Source organism: Ochotona curzoniae, unplaced genomic scaffold (genome assembly GCF_017591425.1).
Source record: "Ochotona curzoniae isolate NIBS_2020 unplaced genomic scaffold, NIBS_Ocur_1.0 scaffold_2476, whole genome shotgun sequence".
In the NCBI taxonomy this organism is placed as follows: Eukaryota; Metazoa; Chordata; class Mammalia; order Lagomorpha; family Ochotonidae; genus Ochotona; species Ochotona curzoniae.
This window is the reverse complement of record NW_024467095.1, coordinates 24,302,478-24,310,665: the sequence shown is the minus strand read 5'-3', so window position 1 is coordinate 24,310,665 and position 8,188 is coordinate 24,302,478. Positions and strand designations below refer to the sequence as shown.

General features: G+C 47.3%; 1 long non-coding RNA gene across 1 annotated transcript; it reads right to left on the bottom strand.

Annotated features, from left to right (window-relative positions):
* Nucleotides 1–4,360: 4,360 nt before the first annotated feature.
* LOC121171025 lies at nt 4,361–7,029 on the bottom strand. Its single transcript, XR_005886079.1, has 3 exons — nt 6,853–7,029; nt 5,104–5,194; nt 4,361–4,426 (listed from the first exon to the last, which is right to left on the bottom strand). It is a non-coding gene; the product is annotated as an uncharacterized LOC121171025 (long non-coding RNA).
* Nucleotides 7,030–8,188: the final 1,159 nt, after the last annotated feature.

The following is an 8,188-nucleotide window of genomic DNA, read 5'->3' as shown; positions in this document are numbered from 1 at the left end:
CAGAGCATGAATACACAGGGGGAGCTAAGCAGAGCCTTCTGGTTGGTTGAATCTAGTCAACTCATCTCACAAGGGAGAGGTCAGTGAGATCAGCAGAGGGACATGAGCCCCACATCTGTTAGATGGACATGGAAGCAAACGCTGGTGCCTTGGCCATCAGGGTGTGTCACCAGGCCATGAGTGACAGGAAGAGGTTGCGGTGAACCCACCACTCTCATCTGGATGGGTACCAGCCAGAGCACCTAGGGGCTGTAAGCACAGAGCCCACAGTGCAGAGAGCAGTGTCACGGTGGTGCTGGTTGGGGGGGTGGGTGTTGGTTGCAGGGAGCCAGGCATGACCCAACACGAGGGGGGGCTAGACTGAGCAGGAGATCCTTTTTAGAAGGGCTGTCCTTCAGACTCGACAGTCTGTTCACACAGGACTGACCACTGTGTACATCCTGCACTCACCCAAGGCAGCAGGTAGCTCTTCTTGCTCGAGGTTACCATTGGTGTCAAACAATGCCTGGGGCTTCTCTGTCGCCCCTGGGCTCATGGTCTGAGACCCCCAGGTTTCACCAGTGGTTCCAGGGAACACCTCAAGTGGTTCCAGCCAGGGTGTTTCGGGGCTGGGCCTGTTGGGGTGCAAGTAAAGAGATGTCACAAATGAGCTGGAATGTGACTGATTCCCTCTGTCTTCTGATGCTGGCAGAGAGACTGTGGTCACAGCAATAGGACACAAGCAGCCATTTCCCTCAGGCTCAAAAGCACAACTGCCTAAGGCTTGTGGAAGGTGGCAGCCAGAGATTGAGGCACAGGGACCAGTGCAGAGTTGCTGAGGGGAGGAAAATGCTGCCTGGCTGGCACTTTAGCAATGGGAATCCCCTCCTGGCTATATTCCAGGAGTCTTGCTCAAGCTGTTGGTCACTCTTGAGAGCAAGTGTCACCCAAATTCTGCAAGCCTGGCCACTTTAAATGTACCTGCTGAATAATTGGACCACCCTGGTCTGGCTCTCCACCCATCCCCCACTACTCTCCAGGCCATTTCCTCAGCTTCTGCTTCCTGGATCAAAGCTCCCTTCCAGTACTCTCTCTCTATTCTTGGTGGTGCCCTTCTATGCATGGGAAATGACCACCACACAAATAGGGATTGCCTTCCCTCACAGAGGCAGAGTAGCTGCCAACGCCTTAAGAACCAGCTGCAGGAACACTGGATTGTAACCACCCCAGATGATGCCTCTCATGCTGAGAGTAAGAATCATCAGAGCAAACTGTGTGCTTGAACTATTGGAAACAACAGGGCAGAGAACAATCAGTTGCCCCTGTGAAGCCAGGACAGACGTAACTTTGTCACAGAATTTCCTTGGACAGGCCACTGGAATTGAGCAAACCCACTGGCAAAGAAGCAGGTAAAGTGAACTCTTCTGGGCAGTCCCAGGACAACGGGCTGGGCTCTCCCGCCATATAGTCTGGAGACTTACCTGTACTTGTCAGGATCCAGGGAAGGGTCTTCTACATCCAAAGGTGTTTGGGGCTCTGCAAATCACATTAGACAGAGAAGGCCATGGGGTTCCAGTGCCGCAATCAGTTAGCGAGTGGTACTTATATGACAGAGAAGGCCACCTGAAATGGTTTCCCAACTACATGGGGACCACTCAGGGCCATCCATGACCTCTAGATGAGCCATGTGGTGGCTTCATGTCATTCCCCAGGACTACTATTTTAGTCTGCAGCCCACCAGCTGAGATGTCTGCTTGCAGTGGTGATAGGGCATTTCACTTGTACTGTTGTGTACAGATGGCACCCACACTTCCCACAGCTACAGCATGAGCACACACCAGCACAACTACCATGCCTTCTGCTGTATCACTCCTATCCATTCCCCATCTCACTGTTGCAAGGGCAAAGACCAATTTGTGCCAGGCATTGTTCAAGTTCATGTGGCACACCACACCGAGCCTACACATAGTCCTTTCAGTAATACACTAGGGGAATGGTGGAGGGGCTACAGGATAGATGAGGGTAATCAGCTGGGCTGAGAGAATTCTGGGTAGCAACTCCATGCAAAAGGTATCTAAGGAAACAAAGGAGTACACAGCCTGAGAGGGTCTGCATTGTGTGCTCTTCATGTCCCTGTCACACTACCTGCACTTTCTGGCAGTCTCTTGCCATGTTCCGTGTTTCTCAGCTGCTTTGCATGCAATGATCTACCATTTGGCTCATGTGCGCCTGGACAAGACCTTGGATTATGACTTTACCCATGCTAAGTACTCATGTGTTTCATAAAGCATTCTGAAATCTCTCAAGTTGAATATTTTAACAATGGTTCAGTCTGCTTCAGTGCCAAGTCTTAGTTTAAACACTTATGAGTGAGGCTGGTATGCCAATTTACCCATGAAACATGTAATGGGCTTTTGCCCTCTTCCCTGGGGCACATTGATTGTCCTCACACTGCCATGTGGCAGTGCTGTTCCTGCACTACGTCCTTCCTGATACCACGCAGTTGTCATGTACCTTTCGTGTCACATGCTGTGGGTGACACAGAGGGATCAACTCTAGGCCCTTGTAGGATGTTTGCCTCTCCCAGATCATTTTGTTCCTTTTCAACGACCCTGTGTAAAGATGCGATGAAATGTTAACAGCCGGGAATTCATGTCCCAGAGCGTCTTACCTGGCTTTCACATCATACAAAAAAAGCTGTCACCAAATTAAACGTGCCATTTCTTAAAAGCTGTACAATGATCCTCTCCTATAGGACAGCACATTCTCTTTCCCCTGAGTCGGGAATCTTCCAATTTCAGTTCCAATTAACTACCCACAATTTCCCAGTGTTACCTGGGGTTGGTGAATTCCTGGTGAGCTGTCAAATCTTCATGAATTTGCTCCACTGTAATGAGGATAGATACAATCAGACAGGCATGGCAAATTAGGGAAATTCCTTTGTACATGAGCAATCCAGACACCAGCCCTGACAGGGGCACTAGGACCCTCCATTTCAGAACTGGATCCCAGAAGAGAAAAATTCCATTCATAGCTTATCAGGATGTCTAATTTTCTTTCCTTCTTTAAAAAAAAAAGAAAGAGACTTATTTATTTTTAATGGAAAGGCAGATCAAATTGACAGAGAATCGAAGATACAGAGAGAAAGATCTTCAAACTAATGGCTCACTCCCCAAGTGGTTGCAATCACCAGACTTGAGCCAATCTGAAGCCAGGAGCCAGGAACCTCTTCTGGGTCTCCCACATGGGTGCAGGGTACTAAGGCTCTGGGCCAACCTCAACTGCTGCCCCATGCCACAGGCAGGGAACTGTATGGGAAGTGAAGCATCCAGGACATGAACCAATGCTCACATGTGATGCCAGCACATTCAAGGAAAGGACTTAGCCACTGGACTATCATGGCAGGCCCTTAATTTTTTTTAATTAGGCAAAGGGTCAAATGTCCTGATGTGAAAAACACGGCCTCAACATCCTAAGTCCTGGGAAACAACTACCATCACTTCCCCTGCCACCCTTTGGTCTTGGGAATAAGGCCTCTATGCATTGCCAAGGAACAGATGTGTTATCCAGACTTCTCCCATCAGCCACCCAGGTTGTGATAATTGAGTGAATTCAGACACTGAGGTGAGTCTGTTGGGTGGAATGCAAAAACATTCCTCTGAGGATAGTCCTGTGCTGGCATATAGAAACAGAGGCACCACAGCACCCAAGCCCTACAGGGTTCACTGCTGCCTCCAGGAATCTTGTCAGCATGAGATGGGCAGCATACATTATGTCTGGATAGAAATGGCTCCTTAGCTATAAGCCCACTTACAAGACACAAAGTAAAGAACCAGGGCCAGTGAGATTTATACTGTCTTTGGCAGAGAGGGAGATGATGCCACTGATGTCGGGAAGACAGAGAACCTTAAAAGACAAGCTTAGCCGCTTCCAGTACCTGATCCAATGCAGTGGGTCAAGGGTCACATCCTATTTAAAAGGCACAAGTGACTATTTCAGATTTGAGTGTTACATCAACCATGTAATACATTTTTAGCTACACTATAGAGAAGGAGACAGAAAAGCAGAAAAGCACCTATGTGTGAAAATAGGCTGTGGGTAGAGCTGAGGCCTTCCATCACTCTAGTGCGGCTAACACACTGCCTCTGGCCACAGCATCTGTCCCGAGTTTTACAACCCAGAGGATGATGCCCCCGCTCCAGGGGCATCAGAACCTGGTCTGATTATTATTCTCTGTCACCAGAACCTGGTCATCTTACCTGGGCTGAGCTTCCCAACAAGATCTGTCAGTTGCAGCAGCTCAGTGAGTCTTAGTAGTAAGTCTGGGCCGTGATTGTTACAAAAGTCCTGCTGGGTGACAATGTCCTGGAGGTTTTCATGGATAAGGAGACAAAGAGTTCTCCACTCCTGTGACTGCGGCAGATCTTGAATTGGAACACAGCATTTGCTAAGGAAAACAGCAGGGACAAGGCAAAGGTGGAAAGGGATCCTTAATATGTTCTCTGTGTGTCTGCACAGAGCTGGAGCTTCCTTAGATGGAGACCTTGTGAGACTCCCGGACACTGGGCTCACAGGGCTCATCCCCAGCTCCTTCATCAAGACGAGCCTTCACTTCCACACTTGAACCATACACTTTTCCTTGTAAAATACAATGAGTGTGCTGTGCAGTGAATAGACAAAAGGCATAAGATACATGCCAGGTTCAACTGTGTTCATCAGAAAGAATGACTTAGGGTCACTGCCAGGGTGACCCTAAGGCAGTGTCCACAGCAGTCAGGATGTGCGGGAGATGGAGTGATTGAGGTGGTGATCCTGCAACATTGTGTCCAAACGAAATGTTCCTAAGCTGATCAGCTTCGTTTGTTAAACTGTATATGTTACATTACAGTTAAGAAATTCTTTGTTGCTAACGGCAAAGAGGTTCTAAATAACCATTGCAGCCCATCATTTAGTCTTTTTTCTGCATGCTCCATGAATCTGAATGAGGCATGTGCCCACCATATAGGTCCCTGCCCTTCTCCTTGCCCCACCAGCTCTTGGCTCCCCAGTTGACCTGCTCCACATCAGGGGTGCACTCACCTTCACCCTCCCCCTCCCCTGCCTACTGTCAGGGAGCCCTCTTACTTTCTGTTCTCCGCAGACATCAGATCTTCTGCCAGAAACTGAGGCTTCTCCCTCAGCAGGGATTCAATCAGATCTTTATACCCTTCACATCCTGAGAAAACACACACACAAACACACACATGCCTGCTCAGTGGACAGCTGGCCAAGCTGCCCAGGTCATCGTCTTTTAGGATGGGGAGCTCCACCAGGGTCAGTGATAATGCACTGATTGCCTTATGTGTATTTCTCTACCCTACCCTCCTCCTGAGAGATGGCATTGGATAATCTGCATTTTGTTCATTTTTATTCAGGGATTATTCTCTAATTCATTATCTTTCCTTTCAACTCAATATATTGGGTATTGCATGCTAAATAGTTTACTTTCAACTGACACTCTTGTCAAAAACTCAATAGCTTTACAAATGGTAGAACAAAGAAACTTATGTAAAAATCAAAGACAATGGAGAAAGACAAGTCCAGCCAGATAATCAGCAACAAGTATCAACAACAATCAGATGGCATGATGTTCAACTTCACTTGCATCAGCTTTAGTCATGAATCATGGAAATCATGGTAGCGTTTATTCTTATCAACTAGTTTGGCAAAGATTGGAAAGAAAGCTTGCCAAAACACTGTCTTTCCAGAAAATGAACACAGAGCAGTTCAAATGCGGACAAAGCAACTTAACAGGTGACAGAGCTGGCACACGACAGGACCAGACTGCTATCCTCTGACCTCCCATTCTGAATCATGAACTCTGAATCCACTAAGTAGGGGCATAAATGAGTGATTCCCTAGGTCATTGCCAAGCTCCCAGCACTGGGGATAGTTCTCTGGTGTTGGAGATTTGAAATTTTCACGCTTGTGGGGTTTTGAAAGATGTAAAAGGTCACATCTGGATAGAAGTGTATCATTAATTTACAGGATCCAAAGGCCTTGAGCAAAGCACACCCATATGCTGACAACAAATAGTAGAATTACTAAGTGGCAAATGACATATGTTCCATGCAAAGCATCATCCTAGGCTTATGTGAAATATGCCTTATAGTTCATTGTAACTTTACAAAGGTAGAACTAAGTAACATGACGGCAACAGATGAGCCATCCAGGATACACAGACAATGAGCCAGCTGCAGTGGAGCCCAGAGAAGTGCCCGAAGCCCTGCTCTGCCCTCTGCATTAAGCTGCCACATCACAGGCTCCAGTGCTTTCTGCCTCTTCAGGAAGAACCTGTACTCCAGGAACACACTTTCTCTCACCTGTTCTTGATGGGATTACTTAAAGATGCCAACTTTCAGGGCAGAATCCTCTACTGCCATAGGGCATCACTGTGCACTCTGACCCCACATCCCAGGATGTCACCGTTCAAACTGAACGGAAACTTGGACTGAGTGGAGCTCATTCACCCTAGACTTGAACGCCCACTGATGTGACACATCCGCACCATCTGCTACAGGACACTGAGGAGACCAAGGAAAATTACCTGGCTTCCTCCAAACACAAGCAGCTATTTCCCTGATGGTAACAGGAATCCCTTGGTGGGATTCTACCTCACTCCCCACCCTATACCACAAAGAAAACATGGGAGATCTGCTGAAGTTGATATTTCATTCTCATGTGAAATACTAACTTCTCCTCTTCTCAGAAAATAAGAGCATGTAATGCACTGGATGGAGGGAATAAAGGAACCAAGGAAGACAGGCCGGTCATGTGTGAGACAAGTGAAATCAAATACTCTGCACATTTTTGGGTTACAGCTACAAAACTTACGATGTTCTTGAAGGTGTTTGGCCAGTAGATAGGCATTTGCCTCAGCCCGAAGAAGTCGCTTCTTCAAGCCTTTTAGCTCCCGCTGGCATTCCGCCGACTGGGAGCACGATTCCTCCTTGGTCTCTACCATGTTATTTTTTATTCCCTGATCGGATGGAGGATTCAGATTCAGTGCCATAGTGATGTTAATGGCAACATAGGTAGAGCCAAGGACTAGAAAGAAGAGATATAAGCCAAGAATTAGTCAAATCAAGTGAAACCACTTTCATTAAGACTGAGAGGTGACAGTAACTGTAGTTCCCAACTTACGGTTATGGAACCGCCCACAACTCTTAAAAGCTGTGAAATCTCAAATCAGTCGGTTGTCAGAGCAAAGAGCACAAGCTCCTGCCAGTCGCCCAACCTCTGAAAGAGTGAGAGTACCCTGCCAGGTAATGGAATCAGAACACGGGCGATGTCACAGAACCTCAGGAACCAATGCCCTCCAACTGCCTCAGCCTGGCCGACAAGGCTTCCTGATTTCTCTTAAAGGTCCCTGCAGACGAGGCCACCCAGTCTCCCACAGCCACAGGCTGTACCGCTGTGCTGATACTTTAGTCCTGCCATGTGTCCAGACCTCTAAGCGTGTGTCACGTCACTGATGCCTCTGCGTCAGTGAAACTCTAAGGCAGACCAGTTTCCTGACAACTTTGACTTGAAGGACTCTCAGAAAGTCCCTCCCTCCTTATCTTTAGGTCCAAACACATCACAAGACCTTCCCACCACTGAGAGATGTGGAAGGAAAAACTGCCCCAATTTTTTCTTCAGACTCTTCTGCTGCTTTTCCTATATCCATTAATACGTTAGGACCAAAAGAAGAGCTGAACACTAAATGAAGGATTCATTTTAAAGCTGCTTAGGCCTGGCCTCCATAGACTTGCTGTGCTCAGGGGTCAGTGGGTTTCCACTGACAGGGGCGCCTCACAGGCATTTCATTCGACTGAGAACCAGTAAGATGCTCCTGTACTTCCGTCACTGAGGTGGTCTGGTCGCTTTTGCTGCACAGTTAACATCACCCAACATGAAATTTCATACTTGTCTTGTGGGCTTCATTTGTGTACCCAAAGGGATGTTTTAGGATATCAAGAGATTCATACGGCTGATTTATAACCGTTAAATATATAGTATGACAGTTTATCTGGGTAGACTTACAAAGCTGATGTGACTTCCTTCCTTCCTCTCTTTCTTCTTTAAAGATTTACTTATTTTTATCGGCAAGGTAGATAAAGAGAAGGAGATACAGAAAGATCCTCCATCTGCTGTCTCACTCCTCAAATTGCCACAGTGGTGGAGCTCA